General features: G+C 51.0%; 1 long non-coding RNA gene across 1 annotated transcript; it reads right to left on the reverse strand.

The window, feature by feature from the left end:
* Window positions 1–322: 322 nt before the first annotated feature.
* LOC113463010 (uncharacterized) lies at window positions 323–16,720 on the reverse strand. Its single transcript, XR_015971289.1, has 2 exons — window positions 16,640–16,720; window positions 323–623 (listed from the first exon to the last, which is right to left on the reverse strand). It is a non-coding gene; the product is annotated as an uncharacterized LOC113463010 (long non-coding RNA).
* Window positions 16,721–17,607: the final 887 nt, after the last annotated feature.

Here is a 17,607-nt window from a genome sequence, read left to right on the forward strand (position 1 = left end):
ATAGTTCCACTTTCAAGTTAAACATTTGTTTGTTCCATCAACCCAATATTACTGGATATACATCTATATTTAACTTCATTTGCAATAACATAGAGTACGAAATCCAAAGTATGATCTCAGAGATTTTAAATTCCATCACAACCAACTGTGCTCAAACACTGATAGGGCTTTTAGTTGAATCCATATTTTACCACACATGCAACCCGTTTTTACATCATCAACATAAGAAATATGCCAACAAAATGGCAAACTGCGATTGGTGCAACGCCATCGTCAAGAATAAACTCGAAAGTCAAGATCGAAACTAGAAGTTAGCTGCCAATTGGAAGAAAGCACCAATTTACGAAAATGATTCCAACTAGTCCACACTTAAAAAGCCAATCAATGATGGCCTTTCCTAACCAACATGTCGATAGAACTTAATGGTTCAGAACCCATTGCCATCTGAAGTAAAATCAAGTCAGGTTTGTGTGCGAAAGAGAGACCTAACAACCATCATTCTTGTTGACAACAATTAATTTAATGCGTACTAAATTTACAGCAAGTTTTAAGTATCGACAAACGAAGCCATGTACCAATAGAATGTCAGATGATCCATTTTTACAGAAACCAATGTCGGAGACCTGCAAAAAAGTTGTGTGTCCAGTTCCAAATAAAGTAAGTTTTATTTCAATGCACTAAAAGCATACATAGACATGGATGCACCCCCCATTCCATCACCCTCCTTTATGTCACACATGCAAACATATGGCTATAGCACTAAAAGCAAACCAGGACACACATATAGTTAAAAGTAACAGCTGCAAAACAAACACCATTCAGCATCCTTCTCAGGAAATCTACTTGACCACATATATATAACTGCATCCTAAATAATAAGAAACAGGCATATTGTAATAACACCAAATCCACTTAGAAGTAATATTAAAAGCACAAGAGCACTAGATCCCACCAAAAAAGTAATATAACAACTACATATGTGTGTACTAATTGTTTGCTGAAGATGAGGATTAAGTATCACTAATTAACTCAGAATGCATAGGAAACAAATAAATAACACAATATTCATTTCAGAGAGTTAATGTCGATGTAGAAATATTAGGATCATGAAGTAAATAGCAAAGACAGTTGGGTGGCAATAAACAGAAAATATAACAGCCCAATTGGAAGTGAGACATTAATAACTTCTAGAACAGATAATTTTTCCTCATGCCCATGAATTGTGTGACAAATGATCATGATGTTCCTAAAGTAAATGGCCCTACGAAATAGCATGTTTGGTGGGAAATCCATTGAAATCAGAGTTGAAAGAATCTTCGCAACGCTTTCAATAACAGTAACTGGAAAGCCATTTCTTTTACTCATTCCCATGAGCACCTGCTGAGGCCTTTTCTTTTGAGGGTCCATAATCAATTCAAGCTTGGAGTAAATGCATCAAAGGTGCTCTCCTTCCCAATAAAGTTGATAAGTGCTGCTTTCACCTTTATTTGATGAAAGACTTTTCTTTTAAGTGAGATCTTCTTTATCCCATGTCAGCAAGATCTAGTTCCTTCAGAAAAGGACCTAGTGTCATGATACTAAAGGGCTTTCTGACAACTCTCATCTCTTCAATGCATTAACCTATTAATATCTCATTGGACATTGAAGAATCCAATCAAATGACAAAAGCTATTTTTTCCTAAATTAGTAAAGGGAGGACCATGACTGCTTTTAGGATGGTTGATCTTCATATGAATGCATACATAATATGTCAGATATATGCAAGCAGCATTCACTGTCATTAAAATGGTTAGTGGATGAGTTATAAATCTAGATCTGTAGCAGCCCTTCCATACTCAGAGTTGAGATTATTTCCTGTAGTCATGGGGTGTGTGGAATCCTTTGAATCTCATAAATATGAGGTTGAACAGAGTTCTATGAACTACATTCAAGTGACATAGACAATCACAAAGCAAAGGTGATGCAGAATTGGTCATAAAGAACTCTGAGGACAAAAAGAAGTTGATGAATTTAACCTTGAACAATAACTACGAGCACATACAATAAATCAAGGCAAAATATTTTTCAACTGGATGTCCAAATGGCATGTACTATATATTGTTGAATCAATACTAACTTTTGAAGGCCATAATATTCAAATTGGATCTCCAAAAGCTGAGCTTGTATATTACTGAAAAGGTAACAACAAGCTCCATGATACCTCGATGCACAAAGATGTTTGGTCCTGCCTAATAGCATAGAAAACTTCATTAGAGTAGTTGAGTGTGAATTGGAAGTCAACATCTACTTGGTAGTAAGTTTAGTTCAAGCAGTCATTTTGGGTGATATAGAATTAATCATGTTCGAAGAGTCTTCATACTAGCTAAGGTCAGATAATTGGTTTCGGATAAATTATAGTCCTACTGGTTTTAATAATATTTGCTACATTCAGTCAAAGGTTTGAGATGTCTGCTAAAGCTTTTTTTCTTTTTTCAATTGATAAAGATATCCGCTAAGATTAGGAGTATATAGTTACTATACTACCGGTGACTGCTCATTAGTTATTTACTTTATTCTAGAATTTGGACTTACTCAAGTTTTCTTTTGTGTATTCAAAGTTATTGTTCCATATGGAAAAGATCGTGATCTTCTTGCTTTTTTAACAATCCACTATAGAATAGCACATGCTGTGCCAATAGGAACAAGTCGAAAGCCATCCTCTCTGCAAATCTTCGCATAGAGGCACTCATGGATTTCCCAGTCCCAGCCCAATTATCCATTAGCAGGTTTTTCTCCTTTTTTTTTTTGAGAGAGAGAGAAAGAGATGGAAATCCCATCAATTCATTCCATGAGCAGGTTTAAGATCAATGCAAATCTCAAATTTCTCCATCTTCCAGGTTCATGATCAAATCATAATACTTAATGTTTTCAAAATGTATAAAAACTACACTTTATTCTTCTCTGAAACAATGGAGATAGTAACTGTTGCTGGAAATTGGACCCGGGGGCCGCCGTGAAGCCGGGGAAGGAGGAGCTCCGCTGCTGCAGGGGGCGGACGGCGGTGCGCCGGCTGGCTGCGTCCTCCGCTGCGGGGGGGTGTGCAAGTCCTGCAAAGAAAACCGGTGGCCGGGCTCCCCGGCGCCGGCCCTCCGATGCCTAAGTCAGAGGGGGCAAGTATGTGGAGAGAGCAGGGAAGAGAGTATATGGAGAAGACAGCAAGGACATTTGGATAAGATAAAGAAGACGAAGAGGATGATGTCCTCAATTGTGTCTGTGCTTTCCGGCGGGTTCAGTCCCGGGGATCTGTTTCCGTTTTTGTTGTCTCCCTCCCTTTGGTTCTTCCAGGTTCCCTTTTATAGGAGGGGATTACGTTACCTGGGAGGTAACCGGGGGATTTGTCCCTGTCTGTGATAATTGGGCACGATTTGGCCCATTTATGGCGTAGTGGAGAACGGGGCCGAATCAGACCGGAACCAGGGAGTTGTCACGGTCGATCGGACCTGTTGGAGTGGTTGAAACGCCGGCCGTAGCGGGCCTGGGGTCTGTGGATGGTAAGTGCATTTATTACCGAATGAACCGGCGGCCAGGTAGAGCCATACGCTCTGATGGTTCAGTGATCCGGAGATCGTCTTGGGCCGTGTTCATTAAATGCCTGAGTGCATCGGAGACTTGAGGGAGTCTCATGCATTAATGGCAGGTCGTGCCGAACGCCTGCGGAGATCTTATGCCTTGATGGCTTGGAGATAGTGGCAGGTCGCAAGCCGTAGGAGTTGTCAAGTCCCTTGGACTTTAGGCGGAGGTTGAACATTTGGTTAAGGCATCGGCTCGGCAAGGGTGCCGAGCCGAGCTGGTCGCCCAATGGGGCGCCCTGTGGCGGGGCTGCTTTGAGTACTCCTGGTCGGCGCCCTTTAGGCGAGCACCTTCTAGCAGAGCGCCTTGGCGCTGTCTTTGGTCGGCACTTTCTAACCAAGCAGCTTATTTTGGGTGGGGCACCTCTTGGCACGCGCTCTGGTCGGCGCCCTCTAGTCGAGCGCCTTCCTGGTCGGCATCCTTTGGCCGAGCAGCTTTCCGGTCGGCACTCCTTGGCCGAGCAGCTTTCCGGTCGGCGCTCTTCGGCCGAGCGGCTTTCCGGTCGGTGTACTTCGGCCGAGCGCCTCCGTGGATGTATGACTTGGGGTTTTTTCCCTAACACTACCCCCCGACTTCCGAGCTCCAGTTGGCTATCAGCTGGAGCGCGGGAAGTAGCTTTAATTGGGTTATTACGAACTCCGAAAATTTCGATTTACTGCGCGTTTTGAGCTATCGAACGCTTCGAGGTGCCTTTAATAGGCGGCGTCTCTTCTTTCCCGAAGAGCCTCATTATTGGGACACCTTTTGCGAAGCGTCCTCGCGTTGTGGGCTCATGATGGGGCCGCATGATCTTCGATTGCGGACGCCTTTCCGCGCGATCCGATGGGGCGCTTCGACGTTCGAAGCGCTAGCCCTAATTAAATGCGTCGTTCTGTCTTTTAGACCGACACGTGTTATCATCTAACCAGGACGCAGCGCTTTCTTCGCTGATCCGGGCCGTTGGGGAGGTCTATATAAACTCTCCCCCGGCCCCTTGTTCTCTTTCCATTGCTTTCTGCTTCCAGCTTCCTATTCTCCCAGTCTTCCTCAGACCGAAGTCCCTTCTCTCCGGCTTCCTTCCCAGGTCCCCCTTCTTTTTGATTTCCCTCTCTTGCAATGGGTTCTTTGCCTAGCGAAGTAGTGTCCACCATGAGTGTCCTGGAGGTCGAGATGGCCGAAGAGTGGTTTTTTCCTCTTCACGGGTTCCGTTTGGAACCCGCCAGGCGAAGGGATCGGGTAACCGATCCTCCGGTAGGCCGGATCGGAGTGCACTCGGAGACACTCTGGGCCGGCCTCCGATTTCCTCTCCACAGCTTTGTGAATGAGTTGCTGGCGGTATGCCAGTTGGTTCCGGCGCAACTCACTCCAAACGCTTGGAGGACAGTGATGGGTTTCCTGTCACTGTGTTTACTACAGGAGATTCCTACCTCTGTCAACGTCTTCCGGCGACTTTTTATTTTCAAGTCGAACCCGGGAGACGGGGAGTGGCTCTACATCGCCCTCCGGGCGGGTCGGCCACTTTTTCATGGTGCCCCCTCATCCATTCATGGTTGGAAGGAGAAATTCTTCTTCCTGGGCTCTGAACGGTCCTGGGGGTTTGACCCCAGGTGGAGGCCGGCCCAGCTTAAATCCATCAACAGGCTCCCCCAGCTTTCTCCGCGTGAGCAGGAGATCTTTGACACCATCCGCAGCCTTGGGGACGGGATTTTGCTGAACGGCCTCATTAGCGAGGACGCCCTGGTGAACGTGGGCTTGAGCTCGGCACGTCCTCAGGGTAAGGATAGTTATAGCAACTTTTTATTTCCTTATTGTTCTAATGTTCTAATTTTGCTTATCTTTGCAGACATCGCAAAAATGGTGACCAAGAGCGAAGTCCTTTACGCCCGCTTCCAGAAGAGGGCAGCCGAGCTCTCGGGGGAGCCCGCGGAGCCGAGAAAGAAGCAGAAGGTCTCGGTAACCTCGACTCCTTCGGCGGCGGTGGTGGCCGAGGCGGGTCCTTCCCGCCCTGCGCATCCCGAGGCGGGGCCTTCTCGCCCCGCTATCTCCGAGGCGGGGCCTTCTCAGCCCGCGCGCCCTGAGGCTGATCGGAGAGAGGGTGCGGGCTCCGGGGGCTCGGGCTCCAGAACCCCGATGGCGCCCCCATGCCCGGCGCCCTTGATGCAGGTCCCTGGTCGGCAGGACGCTCCAGTTGCCGACCAGGGGAGGAGTTCAGCGGGTCCCGTGCTTGCACGCCCTGCTATAGTTGTGCAGCGGTTAGACCAGCCGCTCGTCCGACCCCAGCCCCTTAGCTCCCAGCCGGGGAGCAGTCAAGGAGCCTCGGGGTCGGCTCCACCTAGGCCAGATGGCGCTGGCCTCCCGGGCCCTTTGAGCTCGGAAGAACGGGTGCCCTTCGCACCCACCTGGTCGGTGTTCGAGGGCGATTCGGCCCTCGAAAACCCGCGAGTGGCGCGCGAAGTTTTTCGGCTCGCGCTGCTCCCGGCCGACCGGGCCATAATGCAGTCCATGAGCTACAACGCTTTTATGGACGCTACGCGCTGCAACTCCGTCCGGGTAAGCAAAATTTTTCGCCTGAGTAATCTGTATTGTTTTTCTACTAGCGGCGCCTTATGTTTTCCTTTTCGTCTTCTTTACAGTATTTGCACGAGACGGAGATGCTGATGCACCTGGTTCAAGAATACCGAGAGAAAGCCCGGAGGTGCCAGCGCGGCTATGAGGAGGCCCAGAGAAGGTACATGGCCGCTGAGGCGAAGTACCAAGCCTCCGAAGAGAAGTACCAGGCCTCTGAGGCCGAACAACGGGTGCTCCAAGAGAAGGTCGGAGCATCCGATGAAAGGATTCGAGCTCTGACCGCCGAGCTCGATGAAGAGAAGGGCGCGCACGCATTGGCAAGGTCCGAGCTGCGCGCCGCGGAGGCTCGATTGGCTAAGGCCGAGCAGGCGTTGGCCTCCCGCGAGCAGGAGGTGGGAGATGCCCGCCTCCGACATTCGGAGCTCGAGCAGGAGCTGAGGGGCCTCGAGCGGAGAGCCGCTTACCACAAGGCCCGGAAGATAGAGGCCCGGGAGAACGCCCAAAACGCAGTGAAGCTCTTCTGTGAGTCGGAAGAGTTTCACGAACTCATGGCTGAGGAGGGCGTGAACGGGCTGATCCAAGGCTTCCGGGATTTCCGCAATCAGCTGCGGCGGCTTCTCCCGGATTTTGATGTTAACCTGCTCCAGCCGGGAGCAGGGAGGGCGGAAACAGAGGCAGAAACTCCGGAGGCGGAGGCAGAAACTCCGGGGGCCGAGGCGGTCGTAGCTGTCCCCGAAGTGACCGAGGTCGCCCCCGAGGCTACTCCTATTGCTGCCGAGGCCATCGAAGAGGTACCGGCAGCCGAGCCAACCACTCCTGGTACTGCCGAGGCCGAGGTTGTCGAGCTCGAGCCTCCGATGTAATTTTGTCATTGCTTGTAAAGTCGGGATGGCTTCCCATACTTGTAAGGGCCAAACCCGGATTTTGTACTTAGCCTACGGGCCTTTTTGAAATGAATATACATTTCTTTTTTAAAAACTCGTCTGTCGTAGCCTAAGTTTTTCTGCTCGGATCCGTTTTAGGTTCCGAGGATATGGGCTCTAGGGCCTCAGCTTTTCCCGCCACAGGGTTTGAGGAGTTTGGCTTGCCGAGCTCCATTGCTCGGTTCTTCGACTAGTGGTATAACAACGCTTGTGCTTATACCAAGGATTTGGGCTCGGAAAGTTTTTCCGAGCCTAGTCCAGAATTCGACCAAGCCCTAGGGCGGTCGTTAGGACTTAAGACTTCTTAATGCGGCGAATTTCGAATCCGGGCCTCGAGTTGCCGGGGCTAACCGGATTCTTCTCTTGCAAATGGATTGGATACTCGTCAGCTCGTGACGGGGATTCACCGGACTTAGTACAATAATGTGTCGGTGTCATGAGCACTCCTTCGCCGAGGCGATTGAAGACGCTCCTCTGCTCGGTGTCCGTTCTTTGAGGACATCGGCAGAGAAATAGATAAAATGATGTAGAAACATTAAATACATGGGTACCTTGTACCGTGTGCGTCCTGGCGCCGAGGCGACTGAAGACGCTTCTCTGCTCGGACTCCGTTCTTGGAGGGCATCGGCAGAGAAATAGATAAAATGATGTAGAAACATTAAATACATGGGTACCTTGTACCGTGTGCGTCCTGGCGCCGAGGCGACTGAAGACGCTTCTCTGCTCGGACTCCGTTCTTGGAGGGCATCGGCAGAGAAATAGATAAAATGATGTAGAAACATTAAATACATGGGTACCTTGTACCGTGTGCGTCCTGGCGCCGAGGCGACTGAAGACGCTTCTCTGCTCGGACTCCGTTTTTGGAGGGCGCCGACAGAGAAATCCAATAATAGGTAATGTAAAGACATTAAATAAATAGGTACCTTGTACCGTGTGCGTCCTGGCGCCGAGGCGACTGAAGACGCTTCTCTGCTCGGACTCCGTTCTTGGAGGGCGTCGACAGAGAAATCCAATAATAGGTAATGTAAAGACATTAAATAAATAGGTACCTTGTACCGTGTGCGTCCTGGCGCCGAGGCGACTGAAGACGCTTCTCTGCTCGGACTCCGTTCTTGGAGGGCGTCGACAGAGAAATCCAATAATAGGTAATGTAAAGACATTAAATAAATAGGTACCTTGTACCGTGTGCGTCCTGGCGCCGAGGCGACTGAAGACGCTTCTCTGCTCGGACTCCGTTCTTGGAGGGCGTCGACAGAGAAATCCAATAATAGGTAATGTAAAGACATTAAATAAATAGGTACCTTGTACCGTGTGCGTCCTGGCGCCGAGGCGACTGAAGACGCTTCTCTGCTCGGACTCCATTCTTGGAGGGCGTCGACAGAGAAATCCAATAATAGGTAATGTAAAGACATTAAATAAATAGGTACCTTGTACCGTGTGCGTCCTGGCGCCGAGGCGACTGAAGACGCTTCTCTGCTCGGACTCCGTTCTTGGAGGGCGTCGACAGAGAAATCCAATAATAGGTAATGTAAAGACATTAAATAAATAGGTACCTTGTACCGTGTGCGTCCTGGCGCCGAGGCGACTGAAGACGCTTCTCTGCTCGGACTCCGTTCTTGGAGGGCGTCGACAGAGAAATCCAATAATAGGTAATGTAAAGACATTAAATAAATAGGTACCTTGTACCGTGTGCGTCCTGGCGCCGAGGCGACTGAAGACGCTTCTCTGCTCGGACTCCGTTCTTGGAGGGCGTCGACAGAGAAATCCAATAATAGGTAATGTAAAGACATTAAATAAATAGGTACCTTGTACCGTGTGCGTCCTGGCGCCGAGGCGACTGAAGACGCTTCTCTGCTCGGACTCCGTTCTTGGAGGGCGTCGACAGAGAAATCCAATGACGAAGAGCGGGCCGGACTCGTTGGCTGAAGCCGATGGAGCACGAGCCGAGCTCGTCCGGTCAGAGAGGACCGCTAACTCATCTCGATGTCTCGAGCATCCCTATAGTTGGGGCATCCCGACGTCTCGGGGCATCCTGACCGTGGTCAGGGTAGGAGCACGAGCCGAGCTTGTCCGGTCAGAGAGGACCGCTAACTCATAGCCGATGGAGCACGAGCCGAGCTCGTCCGGTCAGAGAGGACCGCTAACTCATCTCCGATGGAGCACGAGCCGAGCTCGTCCGGTCAGAGAGGACCGCTAACTCATAGCCGATGGAGCACGAGCCGAGCTCGTCCGGTCAGAGAGGACCGCTAACTCATCTTCCGACGTCTCGGGCATCCCTATAGCCGGGGCATCCCGACGTCTCAGGGCATCCCGACGGATCGAGGCATCCCGACGTCTCGGGGCATCCTGACCGTGGTCAGGGTAGGAGCACGAGCCGAGCTCGTCCGATCAGAGAGGACCGCTAACTCATAGCCGATGGAGCACGAGCCGAGCTCGTCCGGTCAGAGAGGACCGCTAACTCATCTCCCGACGTCTCGGGCCATCCCGACAGATCGGGGCATCCCGTTGCGGCAGGGCATCCCAATATATTGGGGCATCCTGACGTCTCAGGGTAGGAGCACGAGCCGAGCTCGTCCGGTCAGAGAGGACCGCTAACTCATGGCCGATGGAGCACGAGCCGAGCTCGTCCGGTCAGAGAGGACCGCTAACTCATAGCCGATGGAGCACGAGCCGAGCTCGTCCGGTCAGCGAGGACCGCTAACTCATCTCCCGACGTCTCGGGCCATCCCGACAGATCGGGGCATCCCGTTGCGGCAGGGCATCTTGACCGTGGTCAGGGTAGGAGAAATAAACCTGACATCATGAGATAATCAGGAAAAATTGGTGAGCTCAAAATGGGTATACGGACCGTAAGTTTATTATAAAATGGAATTCATAAAACGAGGTTCAATAATCGAATAATGGGGAACCCCTTAGGGTTCTACTGATGGTACACGCGGAGGTTTTCAGAGCTCCAGCTCCGCGGAATGGGCGTCCCGTCTGGGGACTCCAGCTGGTAAGTTCCGGGCCGGCGAACGCGCGTGACTCGGCGAGCCTCTCGTTCATCAGTGGGGAGGACTTCATCTTGTAGATAGCTGATGAGTTCGTCCATCCAGCTTGGCTCGAACTCAGTGCAGAAGGTCTGCTCGGGCTCGTCTGTACTGGGCTTTTGAAGATACTCCAGCACGGCCCCCTTGGGAAGCTCGCTCATACGAGAGGACGCCAGCTTTGATAGCTGGTCGGCCCTGAGATTCTCCGACCTGGCAATATGTTGGATGTGGAAAGAGTCCAAGGCCGAGGCGAGATCCCGTACCTTCTGGAGATACTTCTGCATGGTCGGGTCTCTGGCTTCGAAGTTGCCCATAATTTGGTTGACGGCGAGCTGAGAATCACTGAAGGCCCTCAAGTCCTTCACTCCTAGCTCCTTGGCTAGCTTGAGCCCGGCAACGAGCGCTTCATACTCCGCCATATTATTAGAGGCAGGAAACTCCAGGCGCAAGGCTTGCTCGGCGACCACCCCTTCTGGGCTGGTGAGAATGAGCCCTGCTCCGCTACCCCCCGAGTTTGACGAGCCATCGACATGCAAAGTCCATGTCAAACTCGGGGTCTGCTCCGTGAGTGGCTCTGGCTCAGGTTCGTCCTCGTCCAGTATGGTGCACTCGGCTATAAAGTCTGCGAGTGCTTGTGCTTTGATTGCCGGTCTGGGTCGGTACTCGATGTCAAATTCCCTGAGCTCAATGGCCCATTTTGTGATCCGGCCGGCACGGTCTGATCTCTGTAGGATCTGCTTGACCGGCTGGTCGGTCAACACAGCCACTGTATGGGCTTGGAAGTAGGGTCGGAGCCTCCAAGCCGAAATGACCAGAGCATAGGCGGTCTTCTCGAGCTTGGCGTATCGGGTCTCGGCGTCTCTCAAGACCCGGCTGGTGTAATACACTGGCTTTTGAAGTTTGCCCTCCTGTCGGACCAAGACCGAGCTTACCGCAACAGGGGAGACAGCTAGGTATAAGTAGAGGATCTCACCCTGTTGCGGCTTTGTGAGCAGGGGAGGGGAAGCCAGGAGATGTTTGAGCTCTTCAAAAGATTGCTGGCACTCGTCCGACCACAGAAAGTTCTTCGGCTTCTTGAGGGCCGCGAAAAATGGAAGGCAGCGCTCAGCCGAGCGGGAGATGAACCTCCCGAGAGCTGCAACTCGGCCTGTGGGCCGTTGTACCTCCTTGACCGTCCTAGGAGGCGTCATCTTTTGAAGGGCTCGGATCTTCTCTGGATTGGCCTCGATTCCTCGCTGTATAATGATGAAGCCGAGGAATTTGCCGGAGGTGACTCCGAATGCACATTTAGCTGGATTGAGCTTCATTTGGTACTTTCGGAGCGTGGAGAATGCTTCATTGAGGTCGGCTATATGGTTTTGTGCCACCTTGCTTTTCACTAGCATATCATCCACGTAGACCTCCATGTTCCGGCCTATTTGATCTTTGAAGATCCGGCTAACCAGCCTCTGATAAGTTGCCCCGGCATTTTTTAAGCCGAATGGCATCACCTTGTAGCAATAGGTTCCCCCATCGGTGATGAAGGCTATCTTCTCCTCATCTTCTGGCGCCATGCGGATCTGGTTGTATCCGGAGAAGGCGTCCATGAATGCCAGTAGCTCGTGACCCGAAGTGGAGTCTACGAGCTGGTCGATGCTGGGAAGTGGGAAACTGTCCTTTGGACAGGCTTTATTCAGATCAGTGTAGTCCACGCACATACGCCACTTTCCGTTGGCCTTCTTGACGAGGACCACAATGGCGAGCCACTCCGGGTAAGCTATCTCCCGGATGAATCCAGCTTCGAGGAGTTTGCTGACCTCCTCGGTTGCTGCTTGCTGTCGTTCAGGGGCGGCGCCCCGCTTCTTTTGCCGCACGGGCTTGCTGGTTGGCTTTACTTGGAGCCGGTGGACCATGATCTCTGGATCTATCCCCGGCATGTCTGCAGGCGACCATGCGAAAACATCCATGTTGTCTCGCAGGAAGTTGGCGAGGCGACCCCTCTCGTGCGCGTCAAGGCCGGAGCCGACCTGCACGGTTAGCTCAGGAGAGTTCTCACGTAGGGGAACCTGAATTAATAACTCACCGGGCTCTACCCGCTCTTTCTGAGGGTCGACCCGTGCCTCCAGAACCTTGGTTGAGGGCTGGTCAGTCGCTGGGGCAGGCACTTCGGCGGGTCGCTTTGCCTCGTGGGTCGCCAGGTAGCATCGCCTTGCCACCATTTGGTCTTCTCGGGCTTCGCCGACCCTCCGGCTGGTGGGGAATCGCATGAGCAGATGGTGAGTGGAGACTACTGCTCGGAGGGCGTTGAGGCCTGGCCTTCCGAGGATGGCATTGTAGACCGAAGGAAGACGTATCACGAGGAAGCTCATCCCCACGGTGCTTTCACGAGGGGCGAGCCCGGCCGTGACCAGAAGGTCGATCTCGCCCTCTACTGGGACTGAATCCCCAGTAAATCCAACCAACGGAGCATTCATCCTCCGTAGCTGTTCTTTGGTCATCCCCATTTTACAATATGCACCAAAGTACAGAACATTCGCCGAGCTTCCATTATCGACTAAGATGCGTTTTACATCAAATCTATTTATGATCATGGAGATGACCACGGCATCATCATGGGGAGTTTCAACTCCCTCTAAGTCATCGTCTGAAAAGGAGATGACTTCAGAAGCGCGTGGGCGCTTCGATGAGGTTTCTCCCTCCGAGGCTTCTCCAGCCGAGGCCCCTCCTCGGATAGTGTTGATGACGCCGGCAATAGGCCTGTTGGCATTCGAACCTTCAGGCTGTGCTGCTGCTTCGGCGGGCTGCTTTTCTTCACGCCGGCCTTGCACAAACCGATCAAGCACCCCTCGGCGGATGAGTGCTTCGATCTCATTTCGGAGCTGGTAACACTCCTCGGTATCATGACCTTTGTCCCAGTGGAAACGGCAATACTTCCGGTTATCGCGCCGGGTTCGGGTATCAGGCTTCGGAGGTGGGAGCCGGATGCGATCTCGACTCTCGATCTCCATGAGAATTTCGGCCCGAGGGGTGTTGAGGGGGGTGTATTTTTCATACCTCCCTTCAGGTGCGCGGGCCTGCAGTGGGAACCTCGGGCGGAGTGGTGACCTCTGCTGTGGCGGTCCCCTCAGTCGGGGTGGACTCCTCGGGCGGGGCGGATTCTTGGCTTGTCGCGGAGATGGGCTTCTGGGCTGGCCGCGTTTCTCGCGGCGCCTCTTCTTGGGGTTCTGCTCGGTCCCGCCCCGCCTGACGGCCACGGCTTCCTCAGCCTTGGCATATTTCCGGGCCCGAGCGAACATTTCTGTAAGGTCCGCTGGGAAATTCTTCTCAATCGAGAAGAGGAATCTGTAGGACCGGGCTCCAGTCTTCAGCGCCGACATGGCGATTGACTGGTCAAGCTCCCGGACTTCCCATGTTGCGGCGGTGAACCGGTCCAGATATTCCTTGAAGGACTCTCCCTCCTTTTGTTTAATGTCAAGGAGGGAGTCGGATGTCCGCCGCTGGGGCTGGCTAGCGGCGAAGTTGCCGGCAAACTGTCTGCCGAGCTGCTCAAAGGAGGAGACAGTACTCGGCTTCAGCCCGGTGAACCAAAGCCGGGCTGGTCCTCGGAGTGTCGCCGGGAAAGCCTTGCACATCATGGCTTCCGAGGCTCCTTGTAGGGCCATTAAGACCCGGTAACTCTCCAGGTGGTCAAGGGGATCAGCCTTGCCGTTGTAAGGCTCCACCTGGGGCATCTTGAACCGGAGGGGAACCGGAGGGGAACCGGTTAATCTTCAATCTCCTGGGAGAAGGGCGACTTCGTATTGAACTCGAAGTCGCCGTTACGCCCCGATTTTCTTCCGTGGAGTGCCTGGATTTGGCGCTCCAGCTTTTCGACCTTCTTGTCGAGTTCATCATTCTGGAGGATCGCTACAGCGGTTCCTCCGGGTGCAGGTTGCCCTGGAACCGACTCAGCTTCTGAAGGTTGTGGCCAGCCTCCGTGATCTCTGACTGGGTGCTCTCTCCAGAGGGAGGCCCGGACTTGAGAGTCCTGACCTCGAAGAGGAAGCCCGCTTATAGGGGGCTCCGGTTGAACTGGAGCCGGGGAGGCGGTGCCGTTGGGATGCCTCTAGGTTGCAGGCTTTGGACAGCGGTGGCCAAGGTCTGCACCTGTTGCACCAGGGCATCAAACCGCTCCGGCCGAACTTGATGAACTGACTCAGCCGAAGGTGGTGAGTTTCGGACGGAGTGCTCAGGACTGGGTGGAGGACGTCGAGAGGCGTTGGAGGCCCCTTTGCTCCTTAGCTTCATGGCAGCGAACTCGGGCCCTTCCTCTAGCGCCAACTATTGCTGGAAATTGGACCCGGGGGCCGCCGTGAAGCCGGGGAAGGAGGAGCTCCGCTGCTGCAGGGGGCGGACGGCGGTGCGCCGGCTGGCTGCGTCCTCCGCTGCGGGGGGGTGTGCAAGTCCTGCAAAGAAAACCGGTGGCCGGGCTCCCCGGCGCCGGCCCTCCGATGCCTAAGTCAGAGGGGGCAAGTATGTGGAGAGAGCAGGGAAGAGAGTATATGGAGAAGACAGCAAGGACATTTGGATAAGATAAAGAAGACGAAGAGGATGATGTCCTCAATTGTGTCTGTGCTTCCCGGCGGGTTCAGTCCCGGGGATCTGTTTCCGTTTTTGTTGTCTCCCTCCCTTTGGTTCTCCCAGGTTCCCTTTTATAGGAGGGGATTACGTTACCTGGGAGGTAACCGGGGGATTTGTCCCTGTCTGTGATAATTGGGCACGATTTGGCCCATTTATGGCGTAGTGGAGAACGGGGCCGAATCAGACCGGAACCAGGGAGTTGTCACGGTCGATCGGACCTGTTGGAGTGGTTGAAACGCCGGCCGTAGCGGGCCTGGGGTCTGTGGATGGTAAGTGCATTTATTACCGAATGAACCGGCGGCCAGGTAGAGCCATACGCTCTGATGGTTCAGTGATCCGGAGATCGTCTTGGGCCGTGTTCATTAAATGCCTGAGTGCATCGGAGACTTGAGGGAGTCTCATGCATTAATGGCAGGTCGTGCCGAACGCCTGCGGAGATCTTATGCCTTGATGGCTTGGAGATAGTGGCAGGTCGCAAGCCGTAGGAGTTGTCAAGTCCCTTGGACTTTAGGCGGAGGTTGAACATTTGGTTAAGGCATCGGCTCGGCAAGGGTGCCGAGCCGAGCTGGTCGCCCAATGGGGCGCCCTGTGGCGGGGCTGCTTTGAGTACTCCTGGTCGGCGCCCTTTAGGCGAGCACCTTCTAGCAGAGCGCCTTGGCGCTGTCTTTGGTCGGCACTTTCTAACCGAGCAGCTTATTTTGGGTGGGGCACCTCTTGGCGCGCGCTCTGGTCGGCGCCCTCTAGTCGAGCGCCTTCCTGGTCGGCATCCTTTGGCCGAGCAGCTTTCCGGTCGGCACTCCTTGGCCGAGCAGCTTTCCGGTCGGCGCTCTTCGGCCGAGCGGCTTTCCGGTCGGTGTACTTCGGCCGAGCGCCTCCGTGGATGTATGACTTGGGGTTTTTCCCCTAACAGTAACCATGTAGGAGTGTGCCGGGAGAATTTGAAACAGAGTGTAACAATGATAGCACAGCTACATTCTATAGATCATATCAGGAAAATTATTTGGGGTATTGCTTGAACAGTTAAGTTGCTAAAATATATTCTGATAATACTGTTTTCAGAGATTGATTGTGGGGTGTACCCTGATGAAGCTTTCCAAATATTCTAGATTACCTTCCATGCTTAAGATTCGTTCATTTGGTCACTCAACCCAGCACCTGCAACTGACTTACAACTTACACATAGATACTTATTTGCAAAGCCTCTCTACAATGTGACTCCTTACCAGTCAATAAAACAGGACAATCCTTCTCTCCTTCATTACATTGAATTTCACCACACAAATTTCTCTAAACATTAAAAGCATAAAATTTCTCAACAACATCTTTATAGCATCATCAAACAAACTCTGTATACCATTATTTGTTATTTGAATCATCTTGCATCTTAACTGCTCGAAATTGACCCATTGACTTCAAATTATACATGTATCACACATACAGGCTTCTATCATTCTAGATGGCAGGAAAAGAAAGGAATGAATACAATAAGCTCTTCATTCAAATATACAAAAAAAATAGGAAAACTAAGAAGAAATATATAATTAACCAGTGAAGAGCCGCTGAAGTACAGATGCGATCTGGTTTGTGATTCATGTAGTTTAATATTTAAAAGAAAAAAATCATAAGATACTAACAAAAATGAACATAAAAACAATCACATCTTGTTAGTTTGGTGGGCTGTCGTATCAATACCGTCACCATCTAACTGATGTTTTGTATCTACCAAGTCTTTTAAATTATCTCTCAGTGTTTACATGTTATTCCAATCCCTCATCTTGCATTTGACATCATGCAAAGGATTATCCTTAAACTGCTATGTTGCGCATATCCACAACCAACTTATATGATCTTTTTTCTATTTGACGTCTTTGATGCAGCACATTGACTTTGTCCAATTTACTCCTTTCTAATGCAATCAATTTTTAGTCTTACCCAGCATACTGAGCAGCAATACCATTTCATTAGAACATTGAGACCAGAGTGCAAGAATGTGTCTGAAATTGCTAGAGATGAGGAAGTTGATTGAACTGCACCAGGAAGCATAGAAGACACACCAATTAGAGAAAGTTATGAGCTGAACAGCTAGAAAATCACCAAATCAACTTGAATTATAAGAACATGTCGAGCTAACGAAAAGAGATGAGCAAGCTTTGAGATGCAATTGTGTAGGATCCAGAACTCTGACAATTGGATCCACGGGTGATGCATCATTTTTTAGGTCAAAAACTGCTGGAATATGGTGGTTACTACCTAGCTGGGAGGTGGATGATATGTTATCACTAATTCTTCTATTCCGCTGTAATTTCTCATTTGTTTACCACTTTCTCCCTTGCCACTTTCAATACCATCATAGAAAACTCTTTCAAATCATGATCAACTGCCCCAATCTCAACAATATCCATCAAATACTGGTTCCCATGCATACATAAATCATCATGAATATCCATGTCATGAAGAGAAGCAATGCTAGGTGATGATGCGGATGTGTGCAATCATTTGAAATCCTTCCTCCAACACACGAGTGTGCACTTGGATGGTAGCACAGTCACAAATTCTTGTAGCAAGAAGCACAGCGCATGCTGGCATAGAATACTTCTAAATTATATATATTAAAAACAAAAAACCTGCAAATGCGCCAAACATCTTCCTCGGCAGTATTATAGGCAACCTTGTAATCCATCTTCTTGCTAACTGCTAATTCAGTTGCCTTGGCATGACAATGGGCCCATTCCTGTCAACTATGACACTAATGCATTGCATCCAGTGCTTCACTTCTACCTGAAACTCTTGAACAATGTTTGTAGTATACAACTCAGCAATCTGCTTTTCAAACTCCAGGGATCATAGATTCGGGCTTGTATATATTGAATGACAGAAATCTTCTTGAAAGTCTTGTGCAT

The sequence above is a fragment of the Phoenix dactylifera genome, chromosome 11, assembly GCF_051530095.1.
Source record: "Phoenix dactylifera cultivar Ajwa chromosome 11, Ajwa_hap1_PhDact_Kaust_v1.1, whole genome shotgun sequence".
In the NCBI taxonomy this organism is placed as follows: domain Eukaryota; kingdom Viridiplantae; phylum Streptophyta; class Magnoliopsida; order Arecales; family Arecaceae; genus Phoenix; species Phoenix dactylifera.